Source organism: Misgurnus anguillicaudatus, chromosome 16, assembly GCF_027580225.2.
Source record: "Misgurnus anguillicaudatus chromosome 16, ASM2758022v2, whole genome shotgun sequence".
In the NCBI taxonomy this organism is placed as follows: domain Eukaryota; kingdom Metazoa; phylum Chordata; class Actinopteri; order Cypriniformes; family Cobitidae; genus Misgurnus; species Misgurnus anguillicaudatus.
In genome coordinates, this window is record NC_073352.2 from 10,852,650 (window position 1) to 10,869,957 (window position 17,308).

Below are 17,308 nucleotides of genomic sequence, written 5' to 3' on the forward strand. Positions count from 1 at the left end.
GTCTTTATAACCAACAGCCTATTACCGCACAGAGATTTTTTTTATTGAAATATGAACCTATCAACGGACAGGAATTAACTCAGAAAACTCTTTATTGGCGAAGGCGTTGCGATTCACAATGCGCCGATTTGTCTCGTACAAAAGCCAAAGAGCCACCTGCCATCGTGCTAAAAAAATAAACTGATGTGTACACTATCCGGAGTTTCAAATTAATGTAAAATATATGTCGAGTAGTAAATAAAAAAATGTACATGTAAATATGAGATTTTTTTATTTCTAAATTTTACCCTTTTGTCAGTCATGCATTTAGCGCCACCTACTTGACAAAGTGGATACAAACCCTGTCTTTCCTTGCTGCACCAATATTTCAATTTACTCTAAGAGGAAAAAAGTCAAAATAGAAATCATTGGAGTCGAATAGAAAAGGCCCAACAAAAATGTTTTAAAAAGCCACAATTTAAATAAGGCCAATATTTATAGAAAATAGATAAATATATAATAACTACAAACTACTACAAAAAAGTTTTTATTTATTTATTTATTTTCATTTATATAGGGGTTTAACAAACGACAACTATCCCAGATGTCCCCAAAAGAAATGGTGTCAGATTTATCTAAAAAAAAAAAAAAAAACAGAAAAAAAACGTGTAGCTCTTGGCGTCTCTTATCGTTGTCATATGTTTTTTTCTGTTTTGTTTTCATAGCGTTGTTGTCATGGTATTTATGGAATTTAGAATCATGACGTCACTCGTATGCTATAAAGCGCGACCACCACCGCAGTTTCTCAGCACTTGTTTTCAGGTGCAGGTTGGAGCGAAAGGTCAACATACGATCAACTCCTCGGATTGCTTGTTAAAAAGGGGAGGTAGGTCTAGATTCATATTTACTATTTTTAATATTTCTTACTGTTTTTATTTATTTAATAGTTTGCCGTAGTGTTTCAATGCCCTAATAGCACTGTTAAATAGCTATATTTATAGCAGTATTGTGCATAATTCAAGACACATCAACTACAGGGTTGTTTCAGGGTTTTTCTGTTGCAATTGCTGTATGATTTATTTTATAAAACGCTGGGTTATCGTCATTAATGCTTATTATATTAAGCTGTAAAAACAAATATATGGTATACAAAATTAACCATGGTATAGTAAAGGTGTAATAACGTTTGGCCATGTGATTTTATTATACGGTAATTACAAATATTATGTAAACTGCTTTATTTAAACATTATGTTTTGTAAACTATTGTTGCTGTCGTATGAAAGTGGTAATATCATGGTTACTATGGTTTAACTAAAATTAATATGATTTTTTTCCCAAAATAAAATCCAGCTAAGACCAGCATAAGCTGGTAGCTGGTTTTAGCTGGTTTGAGGTGGCAGTAGCTGGTTTAAACTGGTCCTCCCAGCCTGGCAAAGCTGGTTTTCCAGTCTGACCAGCTAAATCCAACTAGACCGGCTTAAAAAGTGACCAAATCACAGTTAGGCCAGCTTAAAAAGTGAGCAAAACACAGATAGACCAGCTTGCTACACCAGCAATACCAGCTAAAACTAAGCTGGGAGACCAGCTAAAACCAGCTCAGCAGCTTATGCCGGTCTTAACTGGATTATTCAGCAGGGATAAAAAACAAATGACTGATGAGCAGAGAACAGCAATATGCTATTCAGAAACAAGTCTGGGTAAATGTATTTTTTATGTTTATACTGATGTGATTATGGAGGATATAAAGCATAAACTGTACCACCAAAGCGTGTCACCTTTGTGACATCCGTCCTCTCCAAGCGTGTAAAAGCTTGTAAAAGTTTTAACTTTTTTTTTTTATTCGACAAATTTAGTTGCTGGATAGCTGGATATAATACTTAAAAAAGCAACTGAAATCTAAGCTGGTTAAGATGGAAGCGGTTGGTCAGACAAATATATAAATAAAGTCTCCTTTTTGCATAGCTTTTGCTGGGATCTGCCAGGACACAGCAAGCAGACGGACAGCCATAGGGCTGTTTCTGACCATCAGTCAGCAGGTCAGGGTAGTCCTATGTAATTCTTTGTAATTAAATAAATATACAATCAAACCAACATTTATTCAGACACCTTCAACATTTCACAGTTTATTCACTATAGATCAGGGGTTCTCAAAGTTTTCATTCAAAGGTCCAAATCTGAATTCTCATCATTTTCATTGGTCCGGAAAAATTGGTTATTACAAAAATTATCAAGCATGGTAATACTTTTATGTAAGTCGTTTGTTTATATAACAAATCAACACAAATAGTTTGTAAAAAAATATTTTCTATTAAAGTATTCATAAGAAGTGTATTTTGCATTTAAAGTAAAAAAATGTAAACATGAAACACAAGTAGTATGCCAAAAGTAACCAAGATACAGGGCAACGTAATTAGAAAAATGGCACAGTTTGTTTTCCATCAGATGCATAAACTGTGGCAAAATAGGTGTGGTTGGTAGACGGAGACACTGACCTAAATTAGGGGTGCACTTATAAATTGGCTGATGATGCTTGCTATGCTTGTTAAAGGGACATTCCACTTTTTAAAAAAATATACACATTTTCCAGCTCCCCTAGAGTTAAACATTTGATTTTTACAGTTTTGGAATTCATTCAGCTGATCTCCGGGTCTGGTGCTACCACTTTTAGCATAGCTTAGCATAATTCATTGAATCTGATTAGACCATTAGCATTGCGTTAAAAATAACCAAAGAGTTTTGATATTTTTCCTATTTAAAACTTGACACTTCTGTAGTTACATCGTGTACTAAGACCGGCGGCAAATTTAAAGTTGTGATTTTCTAGGCAGATATGGCTAGGAACTATACTCTCATTCTGGTGTTTCACACTGAATCTGTTGGTATTTATAGAATTCATGACATCAAAAGTGACCACCACCACAGATTCTCAGCAGTTGTTCTCAGGTGAGTGTGAGAGCGAGAGGTCAGTCTGACATGAACTCCACGGATTGCTTGGTAAAAAGTGAGGGTAGGCCAACATTAATATTTACTATTTTTTATTATTTCTTATTGTTTATTTATTTGACAGTTAGCCGTAGTTTTTTAAAGCACTAATATCACTGTTAAATAGCAATATTTATAGTAGTATTGTGCCTAATTCAAGACACGTCAACTACAGGGTTGCTTCAGGGTTTTTTGCGATTGCTGTACACTTGCTGGGTTGTTTTTAACCCAGGGCTGGGTCACTATTGGACAAAACACACTGCCAGAGGTGTAAAAAGTGCTCAAAAATTTTACTCAAGTGAAAGTACAAGTACTGAGTGTAAATTTTACTCAATTAAAAGTAAAAGTATCTGGCCAGAATCATACTTGAGTAAAAGTAAAAAAGTACCACATTAAAATTGTACTTGAGTATTAAAAAAGTAAAAGTAACAGGAAGAATGAAAACTCTAGATTCTTGTTTAAGCTTTTAATCTCTAAAAACATGAAGTGAATGAACCACATACAAGGTTTTATCCTTTAGAACTGTTTGTATTTAATTGTATTTCATTATTAAACTATGAGACTACTACCTAATTTCCAACATGATCTCACAAAGTTCCGTGGTATAATCACAGAATTTTTTGCTCATTTATCCGTGTCATTGTCACGGATCTCTGGATTTTTCCGTGTCTGTACCACGGACTTTCTTTTTCGTGTCAGTTTCACGTATTGGTTACTCAATTGTTTTTCTTATTTTTAAACCATTTTCACTTGGTTTGGGGTTAGATTTGGGCTTTGGGTTAGGATGTCACTTTAACTATTGGTTTATAAAAAAATTCTGGACAATTGTCGCCTGATGTTAGTGTTGGGAGTTGGGTTTGGGTTAGGATGTCATTTTATGTTAGGAAGTCGTTCTAACCCCAAACCCACGCGAAAATAGTAAGAAAATAGGAAAAACAATTGAGTAACCAATACGTGAAACTGACACGGAAAACAAAGTCTGTGGTACAGACACGGAAAAATGAGGTCCGTGAAAATGACACAAATAAATGAGCAAAAAATTCTGTGACTATAACACGGAAATTCGTGAAACCAGGTTGCTAATTTCAGTATGCATGCTACACTGTAAAAATATTCCGTAGAAATTACAGTGTTATTGCATCTGGGTTGCCGGTAACTTACGTAGATTTAAATTTATGTTATTTACTGGCAACATTTTGTTCAAAGTTAAATGAACATTAAACATTTACAAGTCTTTGTCTTTACAGAGTAAAACTAAAAAAACAGCATCAAGCAAAACATTCTGGGAAACAAAATCTGAAGCAAAAGACAGAAAAAGGTTGATGATGATTTCTAGTTCCCAGAATGCTTTGCATGAGGCAGTTATTGTATAGTTTTATTCTGTAAAGATAAAGACTTGTTAATATTTAAAATGTATTTAACTTTGAACAAACTCTTGCCAGTAAATAACATCAATTTAAATCTACTTACCGTAGATTTAAATTGATGTTATTTACTGGCAAGAGTTGACAAAGACTCCCAGACAAAGACTTACCGGCAACCCAGCTGCAATAACATTGTAATTTCTACGGAATTTTTTACAGTGTACTCAAAATTTTAAAACCTCGAATTTAACTTAAATTTCAAGCTCTATCAAGCCTCTCACAGGCAGCCGATGCAGGATAAGGTGTATTAGACCTTGTTCACACTGTCAGTCCAAATCCAATTTTGGTGCATATCCGATAGGAATCCAATCACATTTAGAACGTGTGAACGGCCAAAAACTCATGAAATTCGTGTTTTTTTTTCCGAATCCGTTTCAGGCTACATTCAGAGGTAGTTTGAAATCCGTTTCAAATCGCATTTCCGGAAATCCATTTCAGTCTGACCGCCCTGATCGCATTTGTGTAGCTTTTTGGTTACGTCATGCTGTCACGTCACGTAAAACACGTCAGACGTCGAGGCAGATTGTCGTGCTAGCGCAAAGTCATTGCCATAGAAACAGTGCAGATAATCCGAAAAAACGGCTACAGGACGCACAGATCGGATCTGAACAGTTGTGATACACAATGTGGACAGTGAGTCTGTCAAATTAGATATGCACCAAAATCAGATTTGGAATGAGAGTGTGAACAAGGTCTTAGTCTTGATAGAAAGGCTGCAAACACCAGGGAACGTATTACACTTCATGTGTTTTCAGTTTCAAAGAAGCGAAAAAATCATCATCAGATGAACTGTTGGCCAATTCCTTAGTATGGTCCAAAGGCTCCAGAATAAATAACATTTAAATTAAATTGGCCATCAGCGCAATTCAATTGGTTTGGTAGAGCAAGGGAAAATAGATCTCTAAAAAGAAGTACTTTTTGACTGTAAATAAAATTGTAAGGAGTAAAAATTACTTTTTTTTCTTAAAAAATGTAATTATGTAAAAGTATTGATTTTTAATTATACTCAAGTAAAGTAAAAATCCCCAAAAATAATACTTAAGTGCAGTAATCAAGTAAAATTACTTTAAGTACTTTACACCTCTGACACTGCTGGGTTAAAATGACCCAACTGCTGGGTTGTTTCAACGTGGTTGATTGACAATAACCCAGCAGTTGGTTTAAAACAACCCAGCAGTTGGGTCATTTTTAACCCAGCAGTGTGTTCTGTCCAATAGTGACCCAGCCCTGGGTTATGGTTAATTTGTGGTCATTACATTAAGATGTAAAACAAATTTATAGTACGTTATACTGAAAAACTGAGCGAATGTGGTTTTAAATGAAGAAACTTTAAGGCCATGTCAGGGTTTTTCCTGGGTCAAAATTGGTCTTTGGTGGTGGCTGACCGACATGGTCATCCACACACAGCAAAGAGTACCCTAGTACCCAACTATCACTGTCAGGCTAGATAGTAAAAAAAAGTGACTGGCTTTCATAGTTATGAAAGATAAAACCCTTTTTTGATAGACCTGATTTTTTTTAGTATAATCATATCAATTAAAAGGTTCCATTAAAAACGTCAAAAAAGTTCCATTTAAAAAAAACAGCTTGCTTTGTGCTTTGATCTAGTTTCATCTCACCCCAGTCCAGTGGTGCAGCTTAGTCTAGATTTTTGTAGTGAGTATACTGTGATTTTTTTCTTCTCACCCTCATGGTCATTGTCCCAGCGGGACACCCCATAAGCACCACCACATTCACAGATGGATACAATATGGATCTTAATGTAATTAAGAGCATTCTGAAAGCGTACTCATAAACATATAAACTGAATGTGTTATCATCATGTCAGTTTTTATAAGCAAGAAAAGAATTTAACAGCCAATGGCATTTACAGCTGGGGAAATTGGACTGATATTTAGACTGGTTTAGTATTAATCAACATCTTAATCAACCCAAAAGTTACTCAACTGTTAATAAAAATTAAAACGTAATGAACTGTTTACAATCTTCAATCCTTGGCTAACACATGCATTAAAGGGAGAAAAAAAATCCACTTTTTCAATAGCTATTATCTGATTATTATCTGTTTTTAATTAATACGCATTTAAGATGACCATGAATTAACTCTCATTATAAAAAGCTTATTTTTTGCATATAATACAAGCAGTATCTAAAAATGAAAATAGGCTTTTATTTAATTATTATTACAAAATTGTCATGTAGTCTAATATTACACACCCAAACCAAATTGAAGACACTTTGCCTATGTTTAGCATGAGAAAACAACTCTTAAAGCTAGTTAATAAGTCAGAAAGCATGACATACCATTGGACCACCCCTTTAAAAAAATATATATTAGCACATTCATTGCTAGATGATAACGATAACTTTATGTTAAATCTAAAATAAATGTTACTCATAAATATGGTCATTCCGCTTAGACTATGTAAAATCTCGCCAAAAGCAGCTGAGACATAATGTAAACATTAACAGGGTTTGGCCCAATCTCTGACTGCACGTGGCTCCAGATCTAAATTAATCCTGTTTGCAGTGTCAGTAGCTGTTGCGAACTAAACTGCAATAGGGCCACATGCTCATCTGCCATAAACAATTCTAACTCAAGGATCGGTGCGTTCCTGTGAGGGGGTGGGACTCACAGGGCACGCCCTATTCCTTGAGTTTTTATTGATGGCATTTAGTGCTGGACCTACAGTCATTCCTTTAAACTACGTAAACCAGGGCCGTGCACAGGGGGGTGGCCTGGTGGCTAGAGCAACTGCCCCTCTGCCCTAATCGCCTGAGATGCCCCTCTCGCCAACCCCAGTCAAAGTGTTCTATTACCGCTCGTCTAAAGATCCACTGTTTCTGGTAATCCACTTCGTGATTTCCCGCCCGCTCCGCAGCATCTCTCACATTCTGTGTCCACTCTTTGAAGGGCGAAGACGACAGTTTGTTGTATTAACAGGTAGATTCATTACATTACCTCAGCTGTTGAGCTGCTCAATTAGTAATTTGGTAGTTTGAAGCCGAGAGAGGTCGTGTTTTATATTTATTTTTGCTTGCTTGTGTTCTCGTGATCACTACTTAATTTTCTCGTTATCTTTTAGCTTTAATCACATCACAAGAATACAACTTTTGTTATGACATAACAAAACTCAATAGAACATAATTTTTAGACAGCAAAAGCATATTTAGCAAATTAGCATGGATGAACAAATGAGATTTTACTTCAGGGATTCGCTTAAGATGAAACAGATTTCCCAATAATTGACCATTTGATAGCGCGGTGAATTTAGGGACCGTCTCCAAAGTACCCTATATACGCTTCCACCTCAAACAGCATTAAAATGGAATAACTTAAAGTCAACAAACAGTCACAAAACCAACTGTAAAGTGTTCGTGGTTGTCAACTATAATGCACACTTTTTTAGATGTTTTATATTTATTCAAATAAACTGTTAAATACTATTGAAGATAGAAACGTACACAGTGCACTTTAGAGATGGTCCCTAAATTCACGAACATCAAACTTTATTTATTTAGTCTATCGACAATTAGCTACTCGTGGTAACGGTGAAGACTCCATATGCATCAGCAGTCCACTTCAAAATAAATGAAATATTATGGACAGGAAATTACATTATTGCATTTGGATTATTATGTCTGGATAGCGAGAAAACAACTTTTGTTATCTCGAGATCATGAGAAAACAAGCAGCAAAAATAAAAATATGGATGACCTCTCTCGGCTTTCCTATATGTTTTTGTATTTCTGTGGATGATTTGCTCTCTGTCTTCTTAAAGTGCTAACAACTTAGCAAACATTTTTAGAATTACATTGCTAATGAGTACCCGATGAGATCTAATATAAATAACACCAAATTTGCTGTTGTTGGCACACTTTGTCGACAAAAAATAAAAAACAATGTTTTTTTTTTTTTTAAAAAAGACAGAGTTGGAATGGAGGCTGCAAAAGCTGTTCAAAATTGCAAACATGGATTAAAAGCTTCAGCATGTAAATCATATAGAATATTAAGAACTTTTGTCACACTCTAAACTTGTTATAAAGTCTATTTTCCATTATAATCACTTATATTATTTGATACTAATCTATAACACATCATATTGTTAAAACCATATAAATTGTGCCCCCCGTGCCCCCTTTTTGGTTTGGGCCACTGCCCCTCAAAATGTCTGTGCACGGCCCTGACGTCAACCACGCGAAAAACAACTTCGATGTAAACAGCAATAGGGTTTGTCCCAAGCCCTGAAGTTGGCTTGACCGGCACATGTCTCCGGATCTAAATTGCGGCCCTTTGCATTACTCACGGCGATGCCAAAAGCAGCTGAAATGTAATGTAAACAGCAACAGGGTTTGGCCCAATCCCCGACGGCGCATGGCTCCAAATCTAAATTAATCCTGTTTGCAGTGTCAATAGCAATTGCGAACTAAACTGAACTAGGGCCGCGCTCATCTGCCGTAAACACTTCTAACTCAAGAATCGGTGCGTTCCTGTGAGGGGGTGGGACTCACAGGGCACGCCCTATTCCTTGAGTTTTATTGATGGCATATAGTGCGGGACCTATGGTAATTCCTTTAAACTACGTAAACCACGCGAAAAACAACTTCGATGTAAACGACAATAGGGTTTGGCCCAAGCCCTGAAGTTGGCTTGACCGGCACATGTCTCCGGATCTAAATTATGGCCCTTTGCATTACTCACGGCGATGCGAAAAGCATATGAGACGTAATGTAAACGGCAACAGGATTTGGCCCAATCCTCGATGGCGCGTGGCTCCAGATATAAATTAATCCTGTTTGCAGTGTCAATAGCTGTTGCTATCTAAACTGTATTAGGTCTGTGCTTATCTGCCGTAAACAATTCTAACTCAAAGATCTGTGCGTACCTGTGAGGGGGTGGGACTCACAGGACACGCCCTCCTTGAGTTTTTAATGATGGCATTTAGTGCGATCCTATGGTCATTCCTTTAAACTACGCAAACCACGCGAAAAAGCAGCTTAGATGTAAACAACAAACTTGGCCCAACCCCTGAAGTTGGCTTGACCGGCACATGGCTCCGGATCTAAATTACGGCTCTTTGCATTACTCACGGCGATGCGAAAAGCAGCTGAGACGTAATGTAAACGGCAACAGGGTTTGGCCCAATCCCTGACGGCACGGCTCCAGATCTAAATTAATTCTGTTTGCAGTGTCAATAGCTGTTGTGAACTAAACTGCAGTAGGGTTGTGCTCATCTGCCATAAGCAATTCTAACTCAAGGATCCGTGTGTATCTGTGAGGGGGTGGGACTCACAGGGCACACACTATTCCTTGAGTTTTTATTGACAGCATTTAGTGCAAGACCTATGGTCATTCCTTTAAACTACATAAACCACGCGGAAAGCAGCTGCGATGTAAACAACAATAGGGTTGGCCCAAGCCCTGAAGTTGGCTTGACCGGCACATGGCTCCGGATCTAAATTACAGCCCTTTGCATTACTCACGGCGATGCGAAAAGCAGCTGAGACGTAATTTAAACGGCAACAGGGTTTGGCCCAATCCTCGATGGCGCGTGGCTCCAGATATAAATTAATCCTGTTTGCAGTGTCAATAGCTGTTGCTATCTAAACTGCATTAGGTCTGTGCTTATCTGCCGTAAACAATTCTAACTCAAGGATCTGTGCGTACCTGTGAGGGGGTGGGACTCACAGGACACGCCCTCCTTGAGTTTTTAATGATGGCATTTATGGGCGCTTTTCCATTGCATAGTACCCCACGGTTTGGTTTTGTTTGGGTCGGGTCAGCTTACTTTTGGGAGCTTTTCCATTAGGTGCAGTACGTGGTACCCGATACTTTTTTTCGTACCACCTCAGTTGGGGTTCCAAGCGTCCCGAGCTGATATCAAACGTGACGCGAAAACACAGTAGATCACTGATTGGTCTGAAAGAAACGTAAAACCGTCATTCTGTTAGCTTTACTTTTAGTCCTAGCTTGCGCTGTCTCGAGCAAACATGTTGTCATCTGTGCTCTGCTATAAGTTCCCAAACTCCCTTTTAGCGATGAAAAACATCCACATGTTGAGAATCAGTGACACCATAACCGTTTTTTTTCCAGACTTGCAGTTTGTGGCGGAACATTCGCGATGAGCACGTCAGCAATATGGTTAAATGCAACTTCAGTGAGGCTCAGCAGAGCGCCGTTGGCTGACGCCTCGGGTGTTTAAACAGAAACTGTCATGTGATACAAAGGTAGTGATAAACGCGATGTGCAAACATCTATTTGTGGTGGCCAATTTTAATTTTGTAGCGGACTGAGAATTAAATAAACGTATGGGAAAATACAACGACGCTCTCCTCTCACTTGTATGATGTCACAGCTTTAGGCAGCGCAAATATAACGACACGCCTATAATCCCTCCCACTGCAAAGTGAAACTAAACTCAATGGAAAAGCTAACCACGCCAAAGTGAGGTGAGCTGACCCGACCCAAACTAGACTAAACCGTGGGGTACTATGCAATGGAAAAGCGCCATTAGTGCGATCCTATGGTCATTCCTTTAAACTACGTAAACCACGCGAAAAAGCAGCTTCGATGTAAACGACAATAGGGTTTGGCCCAAACCCTGAAGTTGGCTTGACCGGCACATGTCTCCGGATCTACAGTACGGCCCTTTGCATTACTCACGGCGATGCGAAAAGCAGCTGAGACGTAATGTAAACGGCAACAGGGTTTGCCCAATCCCTGACGGCACGGCTCCAGATCTAAATGAATCCTGTTTGCAGTGTCAATAGCTGTTGCTATCTAAACTGCATTAAGTCTGTGCTTATCTGCCATAAACAATTCTAACTCAAAGATCTGTGCGTACCTGTGAGGGGGTGGGACTCACAGGACACGCCCTCCTTGAGTTTTTAATGATGGCATTTAGTGCGATCCTATGGTCATTCCTTTAAACTACGTAAACCATGCGAAAAAGCAGCTTCGATGTAAACGACAATAGGGTTTGGCCCAACCCCTGAAGTTGGCTTGACCGGCACATGGCTCCGGATCTAAATTACGGCCCTTTGCATTACTCACGGCGATGCGAAAAGCAGCTGAGACGTAATGTAAACGGCAACAGGGTTTGGCCCATCCCTGACGGCACGGCTCCAGATCTAAATTAATTCTGTTTGCAGTGTCATTAGCTGTTGCGTTGTAAACTGCAGTAGGGTTGTGCTCATCTGCCGTAAACAATTGTAACTCAAGGATCGGTGCATACCTGTGAGGGGGTTGGACTCACAGGGCACGCCCTATTCCTTGAGTTTTTATTGACAGCATTTAGTGCGAACCTATGGTCATTCCTTTAATCTACGTAAACCACGCAAAAAGCAGCTGAGACGTAATGTAAACGGCAACAGGGTTTGGCCCATCCCTGACGGCACGGCTCCAGATCTAAATTAATTCTGTTTGCAGTGTCATTAGCTGTTGCGTTGTAAACTGCAGTAGGGTCGTGCTCATCTGCCGTAAACAATTGTAACTCAAGGATCGGTGCATACCTGTGAGGGGGTTGGACTCACAGGGCACGCCCTATTCCTTGAGTTTTTATTGACAGCATTTAGTGCGAACCTATGGTCATTCCTTTAATCTACGTAAACCACGCAAAAAGCAGCTGCGATGTAAACAACAATAGGGTTAGGCCCAAGCCCTGAAGTTGGCTTGACCGGCACATGGCTCCGGATCTCAATTACAGCCCTTTGCATTACTCACAGTGATGCGAAAAGCAGCTGAGACGTAATGTAAACGGCAACAGGGTTTGGCCCTATCCCCGATGGTGCATGGCTCCAGATATAAATGAATCCTGTTTGCAGTGTCAATAGCTGTTGCAAACTGCAGTAGGGCTGTGCTTATCTGCCGTAAACAATTCTAACTCAAGGATCAGTGCGTACCTGTGAGCAGGTGAGACTCACAGGGCCCGCCCCCCTTGAGTTTTTATTAATGACATTTAGTGCCGGACCTACATTCATTCCTTTAAACTACGTAAACCACGCGAAAAACAGCTTCAATGCAAATGACAATAGGGTTTGGCCCAAGCCCTGAAGTTGCCTTGACCGGCACATGGCTCCGGAACTAAATTATGGCCCTTTGCATTACTCACGGCGATGTTAAAAGCAGCTGAGACGTAATGTAAACTGCAACAGGGTTTGGCCCAATCCCCGACGGCGCATGGCTCCAGATATAAATTAATCCTGTTTGCAGTGTCAATAGCTGTTGCGATCTAAACTGCATTAGGTCTGTGCTTATCTGCCGTAAACAATTCTAACTCAAGGATCTGTGCGTACCTGTGAGGGGGTGGGACTCACAGGGCATGCCCTCCTTGAGTTTTTATTGATGGCATTTAGTGCGAACCTATGGTCATTCCTTTAATCTACGTAAACCACGCGAAAAGCAGCTGCGATGTAAACAACAATAGGGTTGGCCCAAGCCCTGAAGTTGGCTTGACCGGCACATGGCTCCAAATCTAAATTACATTCCTTTGCATTACTCACGGCGATGCGAAAAGCAGCTGAGACGTAACGTAAACGGCAACAGGGTTTGGCCCAATCCCCGACAGCGCATGGCTCCAGATCAAAATTAATCCTGTTTGCAGTGTCAATAGCTGTTGTGAACTAAACTGCAGTAGGGTCGTGCTCATCTGCCGTAAACAATTGTATCTCAAGGATCCGTGCGTATCTGTGAGGGGGTGGGACTCACAGGGCACGCCCTATTCCTTGAGTTTTTATTGACGGCATCTAGTGCTGGACCTATGGTCATTCCTTTAAACTACATAAACCACGCGAAAAGCAGCTGCGATGTAAACAACAATAGGGTTGGCCCAAGCCCTGAAGTTGGCTTGACCGGCACATGGCTCCGGATCTAAATTACAGCCCTTTGCATTACTCAGGCCGATGCGAAAAGCAGCTGAGACGTAATGTAAACGGCAACAGGGTTTGGCCCAATCCCTGACGGCACGGCTCCAGATCAAAATTAATCCTGTTTGCAGTGTCATTAGCTGCTGCAATGTAAACTGCAGTAGGGTCGTGCTCATCTGCCGTAAACAATTGTAACTCAAGAATCGGTGCGTATCTGTGAGGGGGTTGGACTCACAGGGCACGCCCTCCTTGAGTTTTTATTGACGGCATCTAGTGCTGGACCTATGGTCATTCCTTTAAACTACGTAAACCACGCGAAAAGCAGCTGCGATGTAAACAACAATAGGGTTGGCCCAAGCCCTGACGGCACGGCTCCAGATCTAAATTAATCCTGTTTGCAGTGTCAATAGCTGTTGCGAACTAAACTGCAGTAGGGTCGTGCTCATCTGCCATAAACAATTCTAACTCAAGGATCCGTGTGTACCTGTGAGGGGGTGGGACTCACAGGGCACGCACTATTCCTTGAGTTTTTATTGACAGCATTTAGTGCGAACCTATGGTCATTCCTTTAATCTACGTAAACCACGCGAAAAACAGCTTTGATGTAAACTACAGTAGGGTTGGCCAAAGCCCTGCAGTTGGCTTGACCGGCACATGGCTCCGGATCTAAATTACGGCCCTTTGCATTACTCACGGCGATGCGAAAAGCAGCTGAGACGTAATGTAAACGGCAACAGGGTTTGGCCCAATCCCAGACGCCACGGCTCCAGATTTATATTAATCCTGTTTGCAGTGTCAATAGCTGTTGCAAACTGCAGTAGGGCCATCCTCATCTGCCGTAAACAATTCTAACTCAAGGATCACCTGTGAGAGGGGTGGGACTCACAGGACACGCCCTCCTTGAGTTTTTAATGATGGCATTTAGTGCGAACCTATGGTCATTTCTTTAAACTACGTAAACCACGCGAAAAGCAGCTGCGATGTAAACAACAATAGGGTTGGCCCAAGCCCTGAAGTTGGCTTGACCGGCACATGGCTCCAGATCTAAATTACAGACCTTTGCATTACTCACGGCGATGCGAAAAGCAGCTGAGACATAATGTAAACGGCAACAGGGTTTGGCCCAATCCCTGACGGCACGGCTCCAGATCAAAATTAATCCTGTTTGCAGTGTCAATAGCTGTTGCGAACTGAACTGCAGTAGGGTCGTGCTCATCTGCCATAAACAATTCTAACTCAAGGATCCGTGTGTACCTGTGAGGGGGTGGGACTCACAGGACACGCCCTATTCCTTGAGTTTTTATTGACAGCATTTAAAAGATTTCTGTAATAAGATGAGGATGTCATGATTAATTTAATACATATTTTTTTGAATCTCAAAATAATGTGTTTTGTATTCAAATACATTTTCCACAAAGTATTTTGTTCCACACCAAAAACCACTGCGATGTAATCGGCAACAGGGTTTGACCCAATCCCTGACGGCGCATGGCTCCAAATCTAATTTACGCCTGTTTGCAGTGTCAAAAGAAGCTTTGATGTAAACGACAATATGGCTTGGCCCAAGCCCTCAAGTTGGCTTGACCAGCACTTGGCTTCGGATTTAAATTATGGCCCTTTGCATTACTTACGGCAATGCGAAAAGCAGCTGAGACGTAATTTTAATTGCAACAGAGTTTGGCCCAATTCCGACTAGGGCTGTGCAAAAATATCGATACAGCTTACTATCATGATAGTTAGCTGTATCGATAGTGTATCGATATTTCGAACTCTACTATCGATATTTTAAAAACATCAAATCCCTCTGTGTGCGTCAAACGACCTCCTCTGCCGCTGCTGTAGTTGTCACTGTCCAGTTGTCTGCTATATACGGCCAATGTCTCAGAAGTTAGAGGGAGTGAGAAAATGGCAGAAAATTTAAAAACACCTGCAGCTTTCAAAGAGCTGGTGTTCAGCTCCATTTTTTCACATTTTTGATAAAAAAAAAGAAAAAGTATTCTAATGAATCTCAACATGCAATGCATTGCGTTGTATCGTGATACGTATCGTATCATGACCCATTTATCGCGATACGTATTGTATCGGGAGGCCCTTGCCAATACCCAGCCCTAATTCCGACGGCGTGTGGCTCCAGATCTAAAACCTCTTTATCATGACTTTCCCCCCAATCCCAACATTCATGCATGTGAGCTACTGTACAACTCATGACTTTTCTGGAATAAGGTGAGGATGTCATGGTCAATTTAATATGTATGTTGTGTATTTTCAAGATAATGTGATTTTTGCATTCAAATAATTTTTCCAGACAGTACTTTGCATTCATATACATTTTCCACACAGTATTTTGTTTCTCTTTCCCTCTCTCATCTTCGAACCGAGGACACAGATGCCCAGCTGAAGTGTTTGCCCAGCGAACACCAACCGCTTCCTGATTAATTTACTTGTATTGTGTGTGTGTGTGTGTGTATATATATATATATATATATATGAAATCTTTTATAAAGAACTTTTATAAAGCATTTTTAAGTTAAATGGTTACTTTGTATTTTTTTCACAGGCTAAATTTTGCGTTCTCTATGTATGATGGACTAAAGTGTAAAGAGTTAAGCATTTTGAAGTTATGTAATATGTTGGCCTCAGGCACATGCACAGATAGGGCTCAACCTGTGCAGAACACATGCCCTTTTTGTCCTTATACTCCGAAGTGCCCTTTTTTGGAGGTGTTTAATTTTTTTTTTTTTGTCTTTAATAAATCAATGCTATTGGTAAACATTTACGTCTGTCTGTCTGTCAAATATATTTATCAAATAAAAGGTATTAAAAAAGAAAATCTTTTTGGACCTGCTCAAACTGTCAGTCAAACCTCTTAACTCCGCCCCTTGAGTGCAGCGAGCTGAAGTTCCACAGCAGAGCAGCTGAACGTCTTGCAACGGTAAATAAATATCTTCTTCTTTGAGTACAATGCTGTCTCATTACGAATGAAACACTAGTATGTCTACTCTATAATAAGGCGCATGTTTTATCAATTTGAGCAGAGCCGGATTATCCATAGATGGGATTTGGGCGAGTGGGCAATCAGGGGGCACCAAGGGCTCCAAACTTGGACCAAATGGAGTTTTTAACACAGCACGAGCAGTTTTTTTAACAAGCGTTCCTAACATTTTCTGTCTGGGGCTACAGTGCTCCTAAAAACAAAACAATACATTTTCATTGCTGGCTTATTTTAGGGAAGTGTATATCATGAGAGAGAACAACCAACCTTAGTGCACCTTCAAGAGACCAAGGTAGTCCTCAGCACAGTTTTTGCCAGGTAGGCAGATACATGTTGGGTATGCTAATGGTATGGCTATAGTTTAGTATTTTACTAGACTGTTTTGATCTTTAATGTCCTATTTCCCCCTCTTTTCAATGACATACATAAACATGTTAACCAAATAATACAAATTAGCTCATAAAACCAAACATAAATAGCTTTTTTTCTTCAAACATATTTTTATTGAACATTATGAATGCAAAGCAGAGGAAAAAATGAAAATGGATATATTACACAATTAAATAAGAGGGAGTACACAAGAGCAGTTCACAAACACATAACTGCAAATAGGCCTAATACAGGCCTAAGACTTGCCATTGGCTGTTGTATTAATAAATAAAGGTGAGTTAAAGGATTAGGCTACTTTGGGGATGTTTTTACCATAAATATAATATGTTTCCTAGTGATATGTGTTGTGTTATTACCATGGTTATTACGTTTATGACTGACAGACGCAACAGAGACGCAATGGCGCAATAATACTGATGTGATGAGGTCATACATGGCGGCTTTAACGCTGCTGAACCACACGTAGTCTTATTCACATTAGATAATTCAATAAAAAAAATTGATAATAAAACACCATGGCAGCATATTTTAGCATCATGTAACATGCACGCCGGTAGGTGTCAGTATACAGTAAGTAAAGTTTCTGCGGGCAGCCTTTTGTAAAAAATGTAGGCTACTAAAATAAGTTATATTAATTAGTAAAAATGAGTAAAATTTGTATATAACACATGTAA